Here is a 17074-nt window from a genome sequence, read left to right on the forward strand (position 1 = left end):
ATGGCATTACCTACAGTTATCATTATGATTAATAAGCACGAGAATTATTTTCTTACACGCAGAGTCTGCGAAATAACATGGATTAATTATCCTTTCAATTAAATTTAGCAGTGAAAGTAACGAACGCATTCTTTATGCACTAATCTCACTTAAAGGGATAAATATAGATCTCATTTCACTAAACTGGTAATATTTTCATTAACCAAAGTAGTTCAAGCGAGCGAAAATAACTAGATGTGTTTCTCGTGAACGTAAATTGCGAGACGAATAATGGACGAAGTATCATTTGAAATACGCATTTTGCAAGGCAAATGTACATTAAACTTGTTTTCGAAAACAGGCAGATAAATCGGCAATTGAAATGAACAGAGATAGCACCGGTTGTTTCTCTGGCATTTGAAGAAACTCAAGATTTATACAATTCTATCAAGAGAAGAGAGCAAAGTTTTGATGACACTTCCAATTACTGTAACTAAGAGATCGCATATTTTTGAAAATTTGATGTTGCATATAAATAATATAATGTATGTACATTTAAAAATGTCCCGAGAGCTGGTCCATGAGATAAAGTACTATCTAATTTTTATCATCAAGCGATTGGCAATGATAATAGTCGAGGAAGTTTAAAAATCTTTTTAATTATCGTCGATATCGCGCGATCGCAAAGTTTTACTTCCTATACTTATCTTCTCAATAACGATCGATTGATCGCAATTTAGTCGTATCTTTATCACACGGATCATTAAACAGAAGATTAAAAAATGAAGGAAATAACACTCGCTCAATGCCTCAGAGTCATATTTAGATACAGCTGTTTCCAGCAATGTCTCCTTTATGCCGAGCGCGTGATTCTTATCTCGCGATCAGTTGATCTGCTTGATAGTTAAGCCTGTATTCTACAATAGAATCGCAAGCCGTAAGTTGCAAGACATCGATCATAGTTGAATATGAAAAAAAATAATCGACTATGATTTGTTAATGTCTTACGGCTTACGATTCTCAACCTATTATAGAACAGACTTTATCCGCGAAGAACGATTGTCGGCCTTGTGAATATGATAAAACTTTTTTACTACAGCGGTCCTAGAGAGCCTTTGCATGTGATTGGAGCCGCGTGTCGTTAGAGCCGCGTGACTAGCATTTCGCGAGAAGCTCTCCTCCCGAGAGAATTGCAACGCGAGTCAACGCAATACGCGTAGTATCATGGGATGAGTGCACATTGCACGCGATCGGCGTTTCAAGATTAATTAATTTGACACCGCAAACGTGACGTGTGAGTCACGAGGAAGCTCGCGGTAGCTGGAACGATCCGGGTTTAATCAATCAATTAAAAGCACATGCAACATGACGCGATGGATTAACTCAGACTGTCAAAAATTGTGGCTATTTATCAGACTTCTGCGATTCTTTCCGTAGCTTAATATCATATGTTTCTCTCAATCATTTGATTTGACTTTCAGATAAAACAAAATTATATAATTGCAGCAGATCTTTCTCGCAAATCGTAGTTTTGGATTAATCATTTCGCTTGTCGCGAATCTTGTCATCCTTACATAATGAGGATCATTATTGTAAAAATCAGCTCGGAATGATATTTCGCGGATTCAATAAATGATAAACGTTTCGTAATATCGATTAGAATGCCAACGACAAAAAATAATCACTACCGAGAAAAGCGAATTGGTAGTTAACATAAGGATATCTGAGATATCATCAAACATGTGACTGTTACAAGTGCTTAATCTGATCAGTTAACATTAGTGCCGCGGAAATATACAAGGTATCTCGATTGCCTACGGATCTTTTACGAAAATCGAAACTTACCTTTATTTAACTAAAATACAGTAACATTGACATATTCGCATATAAACGGACGTGTGTGATAATCCCAGGGATTATCATCTGTCCGATAACGTAATATGTTTACTTATCAGCAACTTACAAAATGTATCTCGTATGCGGCCGCGTAGAAATTTATGCATACTCTCGTACAACTTCGATGACGGGATCTATTTGATTTCACTCGTGTAGTATCGATAAACAATCCTCATAGGGGGGTCCGTCTGATTCACGCGAGGTTAATTGACTAAATGTTACCCATTGATGCGCGTAACAGCTCTTTTTTGTTATGTATATATGTGAGTATGACATTGAGATAAATAATACCTATTTTATTACTATTAGGAAACGCGTTTTATATATATATGTATATACGCGTCGTAATTTGTGAACGTTAAATTGATTTTTATTATGTAAGATTTTATTCACGCAATGAATTTATAAACATTTTACTTTTAATTTTCATCTTTATATTATATTCATTCCTTAAATTTATTTAATTAATTAATTTTGCTGGGGAGTATTTACACAATAATGTTATATATCAACATTATTTACCTCTTTTAATCATATAATATTGTCTTATAAGGATTGCATGTGTTTTTCAATTCTTATACAATAAATATTTACAAGCAAAATCCAATAAATTTAAAGAACGAATATATATATATAAAAAATGTAAGAACAAAAGTGTCTTATGAATTCAGTGCGAGCCAGAATCATCAGCAAACCGTTCTTTCAGTGTACGACCGGTATTATTAAGAACGGTATGAAATGGAATAAATATTAAGCAGTTCATAGAGTTAGTACCATCGCAAGGTATTTTTCAAGAAAATGTGTCATGACGTAATGCTCATGACGTAAACGTGAAAAACCAGCGCTCCGTGTCGTAGACCGCGTATGCGTCAAGTTGCACGGAATTATTCGGAATCATAATTTATTAACATGTCTAGTCGCTAATGAGTCCCGTGCTACGCGTGCTTCGTGTAGGTACATATTGCATGAAATGCCATATAGTCTGACCATCAAACTCTAACGCACATATGTACACACGAAACCGTCATTCACCGGACGGGCTGCTGCTCGTTTCTCACACGTAATTCCGGTGTTGTCTTACTACGTGCGATTGTAGTCCGAGTTAATACGATATAGGATTACTATACAGTAATTGCGAATTTTTCCATTGTTGTATAAGATTTTCAAGAGCTAATGATACTCTATTATGCGTACTTATGTTTCTATATTCGTCGAAGTAAAAAGTATGATATAAATGCAAGATAAACAAAATTTAATATAATCTTGTAGCAAAAATAATAGCAAGATAACTGTTGTGCTTAAAAATAGAAATATAGATAAAGAATAGAATAAGTTGAATAAATATTCAATTTTTATAAGTTATATTACTTTTGTATTATTTATAAATTATTTATAAATATCATTATTATTGTTATAAATACGGTTGTACAAAATGTATATTTTTTTATCAAAATAGAAAAAATATATTCTTTTTCATTAGTTAACTCAATATTATTTGGTGGTTATACGATCGTCGCGTACGTTGACGCCAGCGTGACATTCATTAGAACATTTATATCAAGTCAACAAGATGATTAGCATCAACTATAAAATTTAAATGCCATATATGCAAACTGAAAAACATCTTGTACGATGATAATACTGTAAAAATTAAGTCTTTCTTTTATTTTATTAGTCCTATAAGATTTAGAAAAAATTAAAATATTTTGTATTAAAGAATTATATATGTGTATATACGTTTGTGATGGAAAAGTTAATTCAATGCACAGTTAAAAATTTTGATCAGATAATTATTTTGATCAGACGAGAGAGAGAGAGAGATTAAATATAACTAGTATATTTACTAGATATTTTATTTAATAAAATTACTTTCATTTACATTTAAATTTTGCTTTTGTATTTTTGTTAAACTGTTTTGTTTCTCTGTAAACTTTTTTTTTCCCGAAAATAGCACTTCTGACTTCCGTTGTTGTTACGTGCAACTCTTTAATCATTTTTAATTAGACAACAACGCAGTCATGGTAAATTAGCGATTAGTTTGTACGGTATAACATAGAATCTTTAGATGTTTCCGGTATGTTTACTCGTGTAAGTTAGTTATATACTGAAGTATCTATCCCGATTATTATCGTTTCGCTTCGCTAGACTTCGTCAGACTTTCACTGCTAGAGAAGTAAAGTCGAACCAGCGAAGATCTGCCGTGCCAAATCTTCACTGTTCAGGAATGCCATTTATCGACGTCTTGCTTCGCAGAAGCACTGCACGTTCGTAATCTTCGAGGAACTCGTGCATGATGCAGTGCAACTATAATGAAACTAATTATACATGTCAAGGTCTGCTTCAAAATGAATACATTTCATAGATATTTTAGAATACAAATTACGTAAGAAATTCAAAGAGACAAAGAAAGTTTATAGAAAATGTGAAGTATTGCAAAGTCTCTATGGATATAATATTTCATACACTGATTTTTCGGTCAATTTTTTTATTTCAACAAGAAATGTCTTTGGAACAACCCATTATGTTACTGTAGGAATTTTGAAGAAGAGATATATACATATATTCTGTTTTTACATAATCATTTATTCACTAAATTCAACATTAAATCAATAGTTGTTAAGTACTTCCTCGAGTTTTTAGATGTTAATAAGAAATAATTTATCTGTCCGAGAAGCTTTTAATCTCGCAAAGAAGTTTGCTTATAGCGGGGCGTAATCGTACCTCGACATGCAAGTTATCTCAAATGCTCTTTTTGCATCTTAATACTGCGTGCTGCTCTCCTCTATCTTTAGAACGAAGCTGCCCCTTGATAATCAAGTTTTAGCTGCGCTGTTGCCTCGATAATGACCGTGACATATGACGACGATCGATTATCGAATTAACGGAGTACGTAGGCGGCTCTTCCAACCTGTTTCATTTAAGGGAACGACATACTCGGAAGACAAAATTGCTACGACGCAATTTGTCCAGAAAATCGAATAACATTTTATGACAATTATATGATTTACTTTGTACGGTACCTATTTCACTTTTGATGTTTAAAGTGGCACAAGTTAAATCTTTAATTAAATTAAAGTAAATCTGTTTTTATAATAAGATTTAGATAACATTACAATAACATTGCTTTATTATTTTGTGTAGAAGTAGATTGTGTCTGTTGAAAGTGTTGATTTTAGTCAACGTAATGAATCATTACTTTATCATTCTTTCATTTGAGAAACTCTTTGAGACAACTTTTTATCTAATTGAATTTCGGAGATAAAGTCTATTGGGAAATGTACAGTTGATACGCCGTAAACTCTATAATAAATTTATGAAACTTAAACTAATTGAAAGATTATATGTCTAAAAAAAAAATATATAAAAAGAAATGTATATAACACAGTATTTAATAAAATTAATCCAAGTAAAGTGCCTGTTATGCGAGCCTCCGTGAATGTCGATCATAGATCAAATATTTATAATGCAATAAATACAATTCACAACTAGTTAGAATGAACTTATCTAACAAAATTAAAGTAAACACGTATTATATCTATTGCATTATGTGAATATTTAACTTAATTATTTAATTTATATGCATCAACATCCATAAAGGTTTATATAGGCATTTTATCTCTATTATAGATTTAGTGTGTCTTGGAGTCACTTATTTTATTTTATACAATATTAATAAAAAGAAATGTTTAGAACATATAAACATAGTTTATATTGTTTTTTTATTATACAGTTTATGATTTGTATATGTAAATTAATGAGTCATAACGAGATATTATAACTAGTTATTTGCAAGCACTCGAGTGTATTTTAAAAGTTTCTTTATATTCATAATTTAATATTTAACGCATGAGCGAGATCATTTATATTTTCATAATTTCATGTACACGTCAGAAATAGAACGAAAGAAAAAAGAAATTGTTACCAATTTATTCAATATTCGTACCATGGAAAGGCAAAGAATACTTTTGAAATTGGTTCGACAAGTCGTTTATATTAGTCTCATTTGACATCCGTGTGTTGAATGTAGGCACACACGGATAACACTTTGAGACTGAAAGCTATATTATAGAGGAAGAAAAGGTCTTTTATTTCCTTAAAGAAAGAGAGTAGTCTTGAACTCGTGATCTCAGATTGACAGACTGGAGCGCTGCTACGTGGCTACTAGCGCCAACGTACTCATCGGCTTCCATATCCTATACCTGCCTATATATTGGAAGGGTACCCGAGGCAATGGCATTTAGCACAAAATTTTGTTTTATGTCTTTAGCAATTAAAGAACTATAAAGCTAAACAAATTAAAAAAGAGATAGTATATATAGAAAAATGTTAAAAATAATTTATTTAAATTTTTATTTTATACTTAATACAGAGCGATTATAAAATTCTTGTACAATTTTTTAAACTTTCATGATTTGATTTTAGAATAAAATAATCTAATAAAAGGATAAAGAAAAGAAATTAATTTCATACATTTCTTCTTTGAATTACTATAAATTATCAACATCGTTATTATATGCTATAACTCGAGATACGATTTTGGAATTCTATAATATATTTTGCATTTTATTTTGAGTTAAATTATACTAGTTATTTTAAATTTTTTTACAAATTAATTGATAGATTTAAAGAGCGACTTCTTTTATATAAACAATAATTTTAGAATTAATTAACAAATCGATCTCAATAGATTTCAATCTGGTAAATAAAATCCGAGACTACTTAAAGCACGAGACAATATATCATTTAATATTAAATAAATAAACGAGATATAGATAGAAAAAAGTAGAAAACAAGCGTGACTCGTATAATGATTTTAATTTACACGTCTTTAATGTCAAATTGTTTTTAGTATAATATTCCTATATGTGCGTGATGTCATCTAAGCAAACTTCCCGGACCAGACTGTACACACAAAACAAATTGTTTACGTAACTATTTTTCGTTTGTAACTGCGCATGTTTGCATTGAAAGTCCCGAGTTCTTTAGTGCGATAAACGTAATGCACGTGATAATTGCGGTTAGGATAAAATATTTTCAACATCTCATTACGCCTTATCACGGAACTCGGCGAACTCGTTTGTCGTGTTTTATCAATTTCGATTACGTCTACCGTTTATCGTGCAGCAGTCTTTGCCCTTCAGAGATTTGATTCGCGTCGTAGAAAATTGCGTTCGATGATGAGGTGAGGCACCCTGCTGACCTTTACATTCCCCTTTCCACTCGATTTAACAAAGCGGTTATCTGCATGCAGACACATACAACATACGCCGTAACATAGGGAGGCGCCTTGCGTCATCGTCCGGTAATCCGCCAGCTCATATATCAAGCAACGTGATTCGGGAACTACGAATACATACTCGTCTTGCAGGCGTTACCATAAATCACACCTTAATCGAGCATTTGGTTCGACTTGTTGCGCGATCACAACGTATGTTGAATGTACATTCCTCTCTGGATGTATAATTTAAGGGCCTAAAGGGGATACGCAGTAAACAACAATTAACAATAGTGTACATTACATTAATATTGTAAGCCCAACAAATTGGCGCGTAGTTTATATAGAACTAGAAGGTATATTTGTGCAAATCGTATACGAACATTATTAAACTCTAAGATCCGATTTGATCAAAAATAGAACTTTTTTTCTTGATTGATTTAATCTTATTAGCCTAAATTTGATTTATATTTTTTACTTAACAATGTTACGTACAGATATGTATATAATACATTTATATTGTTAAATAGAAAATTGTAATATTAATGCAACGTTATTATTAATTTATATTTACTGGGTAATAATCTATGTGTGTAAACTACGTCAATAATGTGACTAAAGAAAAGTAAAGGCTATATAAATAATGTTCTTTTCTTTTTTTTTATATTATAGTTTTTTTTAATACATTATTTCAAAAGTACAGCATTTTATAAAATTTTGAATTATAATTTAACTTGTTTGTTGTTTTAAAGCTATTGCTTTAAAATGATTTTAAAAGGTCGCATCTTCTTTCGAAAAAGTTCCAATCTAAACAACTCTATGTATCAATCACGTATATATAAATATTTTATTTTCCTTCAACTGCATTTATTTGACATTTAAATTTTATTTCTCTCAGCTGCATTTATTTCAACCGTTAAGAGTACGCACGTGGAAAACATTTAATATATTACAATATATAGATATTTTTAATTCATATAACTCTTAAAGCTATTGTGTGCGTTTGCTGTTACAGTCTCTCAAGCGTACTATCGCCGTATACAAGCGACAGGAACATTCAAGTAAATAGAGAGCAAAATGAACTGAGCGAAAGGCAAGTTCTGCATTTACGACAGATAGCCTTGCAATGCTTGAAACGGATATTTACTTATTAATATACATATATCTTCAATATACCTCAAGACATACATACGCACAGTGTTGCGTGTGTACAATATTAAAGTAGCCAGCCTTTCAGAAATCAAACTGATCAACTCCTTTCATTCTTATCTTAATTTTAGTTATGTCGAAACGCACGATCAGTTTATAATTGCACCAAATATTTTTTTGCTTTTTTAAAAAGATATTTTAATCCAAGGACTCTCGATATATAAAAAAAAATCAAAAGAAATATGTATAAATAAACGAGAGTCAAACGCAGTTAGTGGGACATAAAATTAACTGTATTATTTAACATTGTTCTTTTATTTATTTGTATATTACGTAATCATATAAATAATCCAGTTTTATTTAATAATATTAAAATCTATTATTAAATATACATTTAACAATATATGCAGTTTTAAACAATTTGGCTTCTCCTCAGGCCATCTTTGGTGATTGTATTTTACGTATTGAATTGTTTCTCGAGCTATAATAATGTAAGTGTGATGTGTGAGAAATTAAAATTGATAATGAGATTCATTATTTTAGGATCGGTTATGACTTTCACACAACTTGGAATTCAAACAATTTGATACGTAAAGTACAATCATATTACCACTGAATTAAGATAGCCTGAAGAGGAATCGAACGTATGAAATTTTACATAATTTTAAATATAATAGATTTAATTTTGTGCTAACTGCACTTGACTTTCATCTACCTAATATCCTTTTCTTTTAATTGCTCCACTTTTCACTTCATGGAGTTGATTAATTTGACTTTTAAGCAACTCATGTAATTAATCATGACTTCGAAACGTAGTAGGGAACACGGATGGAGAAGGTAAAGACACTTGGTAATGCGATCGTACGGGATTCCGGCTCGCATTTCGCTCGCAAGATCTCTGAATAACCTCGCCGCTAGAAAGTGAATCTCGCTGCACTTTCAACGCCACTCGCGCATTTAGGCCGACGCTTAGGGACGGTACTATGACGCACAAGTATGGCGCGACGCAACTGGAGGATGAGCTCACAAAATGCCACGAGCCGACGCCGAAATAGGATTTTATGGCTGCTGCAGGTGCCGTCTATTCCAGTTCTAAGGCAAACGCATCGCATCTATTACGGTCGACACTGCCAAGTATGAGGATAAATACAGACAATAAGATACACATAGAACGATTTTAAATTCCACCAACAACTTTCATCCATATTTTCATTTTCGACGACTTCAAGTCTTTTTCATAGGATCGAGTTAACATTTAATTATAATGTTTATCAAACAAGCAAAGAATTAATTACAGCATTTAAAAAAAATTTGACCTTATATATTTCTTTTATTTAATTTTTCTTTCAATGAGAATAGCTTGATGTTAAGGGAATGCCGCAGTGACTAAATTATCGACATTAATTGTACAAAAATCATTGAATTAACTAAACGAAATGAAAAATCCTTTTACAGGAATAAAGTAGACGCAAAATTAGGAAGTGAGAGAGAGATGCAGCAAAATTTACACCAAAATCAATAAAAGTTAAATAAGTATTAGAAACATAAATACGATGATTTTCAATGAAAAAAAAGTCAATATTTTAGCGCAAGTGCGCAAATGTATTTCCAATTTATCACGAGAAAAGAAAAATTAGTGGAAGCTTACTGTTAGTGCGTAAATATTTTCGTACTTACGATTCCGTTTAGTTTTCAATTTTGCACTATTTCGTTTGTTAATAGGAAGTTTTTGCAATACCGTATCCATATATGGTGAACGCTAAGGTCACGTTACCTTTTTCTTCACAATTAATTAAAAAAAGGATAACGTGACTTTAGCGTTCACCGTATCTGGATAAACGGTATTGCATAAACTCCCTGTTGAAGCTCTCCTTTTCGTTTATTCTTATTATTATTCGCGCTTTATTTCACCATTGTAACGAAATGGTTCTGCAGAAGCGCGTGACAAAAATCCAGCGATGAACATCTCGGAAGTTATGTAAAATTCACACGTATGCCGTAGGCACGTTTGATGCACGTGATTCGAAATGAGTAACACGCTGCATACACGTGTGTATATTTAATCATCCGATGCGATCACGCAGCTGGTTTCTAATATATGATGGTTTATTAATCAATGGTGTTCCGCTAGAATATATTGCGAAACGCTGTAAGTTCAACCTTCATCAGTATAGAAAAAACATACATTTTCTGTTCAGTTGTTACCATTTTATCATCGATGCACAGATGTGAAGATTATTTTTTACATGTACCTAAACGTGATAAGAATTCTATGAAATTAAGTTAACAATAAAAAAAACAAAGATAAAATGAGGGCCGTTATAAATCGATGCGGTAATAGGTATTTAAAAATTTATTTTACATTATAATTCAATTGAAAACATAAAGCTCCAACAAACCGTTTTTCAAATAAAGCCATTTTCAGCAGTACGAATGATTTATATATAATTACGATAGATTTGAATCTTTCAAAAAACTAAATTTGAATATAATTCGCTGCAGTCACAAAAGCGAGATCAAGCGACGCGGTAGAGTCGCGACGCCAAGTGCATGAAATAAAAATATAAATGTAAATGTTACAGCAATGTTGCTGTAAATATCTGTGCTTGAGATCGGTAGATAATAGAAAGATAATGGAAGATAATAGAAAAAAGTGATGTAACTCAAAGCATCTATCTCTCTGTCTTTTTTAATTTAAAACATTCCTCTCTCTCTCTCTCTCTCTCTCTCTCTCTCTCAAGTTATCGAGTTAAAAAGAGAATGCCGAGATATATTCAAAATTCCTTCTAACTGCACACAGGAGCTAACAACGAGCAAAATAAATTAATGCGCAGTTTAGGGTAAACCCGGTATATACGCCGCGTCAGCAAATACGCCGCAGAAGTCAGAAAAAATAGAAGGAGTGGGGATAAGTTTCCGTCAATTACTTTGTTACATGCCTTTATGGTATATTAGTATTATGTTATGATTTCAGTTCTTTACTATTAATATTAATGAGTTACGTCTATGACGGAACTTCATGTTCATAACATCGAAATCTCGACTCACGTGCCGAAATCACGTGTCGACTTCAGATCTTCAATGGAGAGCAAAGTGAATGACACGTCGTAATCACGCCGCTAATTAGAACGAGACTATCACATATTGTTTGCCGACGAGTGCATTAATTATCGCCGTAGAGCGTAGACCTATATGTTTTCTCAACCTCTCCGCAACAGCCATGTGAGCACTGATTATTTCGACGTTATAGCTTCTGACAGACAACCTCTTGATTATTTGATATCTATCATATCATAACGAGTAAATCACTTCTATTAAAAAGTGTACGGTAAAAGAAAGACAGACACTTTTTTATTCATATACGTGGCACTAAAGGTATTCGCATAAACATTGTTAAAGCTGTTAAAGCTAGTGTCAAATTTAATCTAATGTGAGTCGCCACTGCTCCTATTAAATATATCATTATTTTATACTAAAACGACAATTAAATTTGATACTACAGATTTAACGGTGAATAATGTAAAATAACGTGACGAGGTGACTCGAAAGCTGACTCATACTCGGTTTGGTCATGATTCGCATTGATCTGCATGCTGAACGCATACAAAGTACGTGCGATATGATGCGATCGCGATGAGTTTGTACTGAGTCAGAGGCGTGCAATAACAGTTTGTCACATTATTAGGGGACTAAAAATAAAAATTAATATCCTTCTTATCCGCGTAATATACAATAATTTTGCATCAAGCATTTTATAAAAAATCAAATAATTGTTGCAGGTATGTATATTTATATTTATACATAATAATATAATATATAATATTATTAAATATAATATATATTTATATTTGACGTTATTGTTTATATATACATATATATATGTAACACATTTTATTCCAGAGATCCTCCTGGGAATATTCTCAGGGCGTCCTACAGAACGTTCCTTGGAAATCTGTACTATATGGAATATTAGTATATTGCATAACATAATATTATATATATACGATATGTATATATTTAAAATAAACACTTACAGACATATTCATGAATAAATATACATTTATATAATGCATATACGTCCTATATGTAGGTATATCTATAAAAATATTACTATATTAAAACGTTTAAGAAGTTTGATGCTTGCATTACGTAAACTATTGGTTTTTTTATTTTTATTGTTTCATATGATATGCTAAAATTTTAAACAACAGTTTCTTTTTCAAATTATTCATAAAAAGTTTTATTAAAAATTATGGCAAAGTAGTTTACGCGTACACATATTTTATCTATAATATGCTATTAGCGTTGCCTAAAATATATTTGTTGATAATTAACAGCTTACTCATTTTTTTCTCACGAAACACGTACTACATTTAGGATATGATTTCAGTAACAATTATGTCAGGCATCGTGGAAATTGTTCCTCTTCAAGATGTGCTTGTTCACACGAGGCAAATGCATTAATACCATAGAAATTTATGTAGGACAGATCTGTATCTTTGTAATTATGAGAATTATTACAGTTATACTTAAAAAAAATTGGTTTCTAAACGCTTCTACAAGAATCTACAACACAAAACACATTAAAACTCGAAAATTACAGAAAATTGTTACAAACAGTCGTTCCAAAAATATTAGAGAAAAGCCTAATTAATCTTAAGCACAATGATTTGTCGTTGCTTTACTGCAGACGGGATGTCATTCGTGTTCCGGGTTAATTTTCATTCCTTTGTCACACACAAAAAGTAAGTTTATTCAAGGAATAACATGCAGTAATAAAAATTGAAAAAGAATTTTATTTAACAAATAATAGAATCTCATTTTTACGACCGTACAATTGTTAAACAATAACAAGAAAGAAGGACGCACAAAGCAAAGCCTATCACGGTCAAAGCTAGATCAAGATGCTTATTATCATTATGTGTAAATTTATATATCGCGTATGTAGTTCTCTCAATCGCGTGCCGAACATTTTTTTCAGACTTACAACGCAACTCTAAATAACTACCGCGGTAATATCACTTTAGTTAGATTGACAATCAATCTAACAAATTTCAAGAACTACATACGCGATATATAAATTCACACATAATGATAATAAGCATCTTGATCTAGCTTTGACCGTGATAGGCTTTGCTTTGTGCGTCCTTCTTTCTTGGAATTTTATTTAATTTACAGTTTTAACATCGTCATTCAAAATAATAAAACATAACTATAACTACTAACTATAACTGATAATAGAATAAAAAATGGTACATATAACACTTATCAGCTATATGTATATTGATTATACTAAATGAGATAAAACAACAATATACCAATATTATGCAATACAATGATAAAAATTATTATCATGCACTGTCTGTGCGAAAATTATATTAATGTTTTTGTGCTTAATTATACATTGTGTTTTGTGCTTTAAGTAGATTTATATGAAATTATGGCCGTAAGTGTCGCCTTGTGTTAAACAGAAAGATCAAAATAACAAATACTTTTTCCTAATTAGTTGGTTATGAGCAAATTTTCTAAGCCACAAGATTTCCGCTGAAAACGGGAAATCGTTCCAGTTGATAAAAAATTCACATTATACATAGCAGCGTAAATGCTTCCAGCGAACTGCTGGTGAGTTTGCACTGATTCACATGTGTAATTTACTACCAAAGCGAGACACATTATCATTATGCAAATAGTTACTCCGCGCGATAAGACGCGCGCTACTTATTGCGAAGCTATATTGCACCTAAAAAGGAGTCGAGTACCTTATAATTAGAATATTCAATACTGCCCGCAAAATGGAAACTGTTACGTTGAAAATCGCGTATCCATAATAATATTTTTACATATATGCATAATTTCATAAATGTTATGAATCTGTAGATAATATGTATAACGATTGAAGGCTCTTCGAGCGATCTCTTTCCAGTTCGGTTATCACAAATAAATCATAGCGCGCACGAATTTTGCATCTGTCGTCAACCAGATTTGATGCCATTGACCGCTGATACGTAATATCGATTTACGTGCAATCATAGCTCGCGAAAATTGCGGTGGCCATTTCGATAACGGCGATAACCCGTCACGTCAACGGATAATTCACGTATTTTCATCCATTCCATAATTCACATACGTGGCTAAGAACGGTCCCTCTGATAAAGCACTTTTGCATTGCTGTGTGGCGACATAGCAGAGTAAATATTAATCGCAAAGATGTCGGCATTGAAATGATTCTTAAAAATAGCATGACATAAGAGCATGGCGAGACATGTACATAGAATTTTACGCAAGAAATCACTTTCAAAAAAATTTTTTTTTTGATTTTAAAACCTCAAAATGTCAAAACAAATTTAAAAGAATTCAAATCTAGTCTAAAAAGATTCTTTTTTATTATAATTGTAATTATTTCTTTTTATATGTAATTATTCTTTTTATATGTAATTATTTTTTTTATAAAAATATATTTGAACAGAAATTAAAATGAACACAAAAGCACGCCCGCACACAGTATACAGTAGTTATTGTTATTAATTATTATTTTATCTACTTTTTTACAAACTATTCTAGAAGAGAAGGGAGAGGATTATGGAATATATTGTTTTATTGAAATAACTGAATAGATATCCACATGCGATATAAAGACTTTTAATAATATAATAAGTTTGTCAGCCATAGAATGATACCAACTATGTCATAAATAAAAGTTCTTTGACTATACAGAACAAATGTAATCTACAAAATGTTGAAGAGAGGAAAAAAGTTGCGTCTATGGAATAGGAGAGTGGAAATAAAATATTAACTGATTTATACTGTATAGTATAATTTCACACATCAGAAATATACACACATTTTATTAACAATTCAATTTTATATAATCATTCGAAAATTATACTAAAAGAGGCTCCAAATCTAGACTAAAATTACAAAATTAATATCTACTTATTTCTCAAAATTACATAAAGAGTGCACTTGTTAAATTGCTGTCTATTACCTGCAAAACTAAAATTCTGCTTTCACGCATAGCGAGAAAAAAATTTTATTTCATTACATTAATTTAGTCAAATAAACAATTTTTATTTCTTAGTGCAATAATAAAAAATTACCAGTGGCCATGTTATAATATCTAAGCAGACTGTGGATTAGAAGTAATTTTAACAGTCTTATATAATTTGCTCTGCATTCTGAGGCTTCTAAGAACCTACCTTATATTTTCCAACATCCCACTTCATAATTACCTCTCCCTTCTTCTCTATACATAAACATTTTATATTAATAAATAAAAAATGATGAATGTGTGGCACATAATACAAGAAGAGATGCTTTCTCATGTATGTTTATATTATCGATCACGGAAGAAAGTTCTTTATAAATAATCGCGACATTAAACCGTTTTCTTCGCGGCGAGTTGTTTACTTCAAAGTGAAGCGAAGAAAAATCTGTCGACGCGTGAAGAAGCTGCGTCATAGTGTTAACCGTTATTATATACACGCATCGGTTAATGTCGTGGAAAATAATAAATGACGTAAGAGTAGCAGAGTGGCATTTCCATGCAATAAGTATATAATTTTTTTTCACGAGCTATATCAGACTTTTTTTCGACGCTTGTTTAATCGAAACCTTTCTTCGTATATATAAAGTATGTTATAATCTAGAATCTTAAAATTGCAATAATAATATTTTATATTATAACTGTGTAAAGCTCCTGATAATGTGTGTGTGTGTGTGTGTGTTTGTGTAAACAACTATCTGAATGACTGATTAGATAAATTTTATCGAATATATCAAAAATGTATTACTTCACACTCATACATTTTTTTACGTTAAAGATCAACAGCCTTTCAACATAATCTCTACATTCACGATATAAAAACAATAGTTGCGACGTATTTATTCATGATATCATCTCATGGAAAAGTTTCCATGTACAAGTTTAAATATGAAATCTTCGTGTTAAATAGTTGATTGACTCAGGACAAACGAATAGAGCGATGTCAATTGCTAAGATTTAAGAATTTTCCAAGCAGGGGGTCTCGTTGTTGTTAGCATAATCATTTAACAAACATACACAATATACATGGCAATTTATTTACTTCCGCATTTAACATACTGAAATTCATGTAAATGTTAAAAACATACAGCCAGAAAATTTTTAAGTATTTATTCCAGTTGACTAAACGTAATATAATATTATAATTTTATGCCCAATAATGATTGCATTGAGTAGAGAAAACAGTTTTACAATCATTGTAAAATTTTTTAATATGATAAACTGAGGACAAGATCACTCATATTAAAGTATTTTAACAGTTGCAAGCTGCTTCCTCTGTTCTCAGAACACAGCTAATATATTATAACTGTTATATAATATCATGTATTATATTTAAATATTTATAGTGTCGAGCAAAATTATACATTGATATTATGTTACTTTTAGTTTGTGTCAACTGCGGATAATATAACTTATGAATAATTTTTATCAGCTATATAGCGCGTGTGAAATTCAAATTTACGCATCAAGTCCTACGTAATATAAAGACATGTTTTCATTATTAGCAACAAATTGCGATGTAAACAAATCAATATTCGTAACCCGCGTCGAGAGCGCAAAACGTGATTCTAGCACGTGTACAGTAGGTAATTGCGACTAATTAAGAGCCTTGTCCGCCGATCTCACAAATGAGGAAGGAAGGACAAAGCAATTATTTATGAAACTATTCTACGATTACGAAGTCGTGAACGCGGCGACTAGCTGTCTGGCAGTAAATCGCACTGGCTCTATTCCAAAGAGCGTTACGGCGAACGGAACGCGTGCGAGGTCGATCATGTCCACATCGCGATTCG

The sequence above is a fragment of the Cyphomyrmex costatus genome, unplaced genomic scaffold (assembly GCF_001594065.2).
Source record: "Cyphomyrmex costatus isolate MS0001 unplaced genomic scaffold, Ccosl1.0 scaffold112, whole genome shotgun sequence".
NCBI classification, from domain to species: Eukaryota; Metazoa; Arthropoda; class Insecta; order Hymenoptera; family Formicidae; genus Cyphomyrmex; species Cyphomyrmex costatus.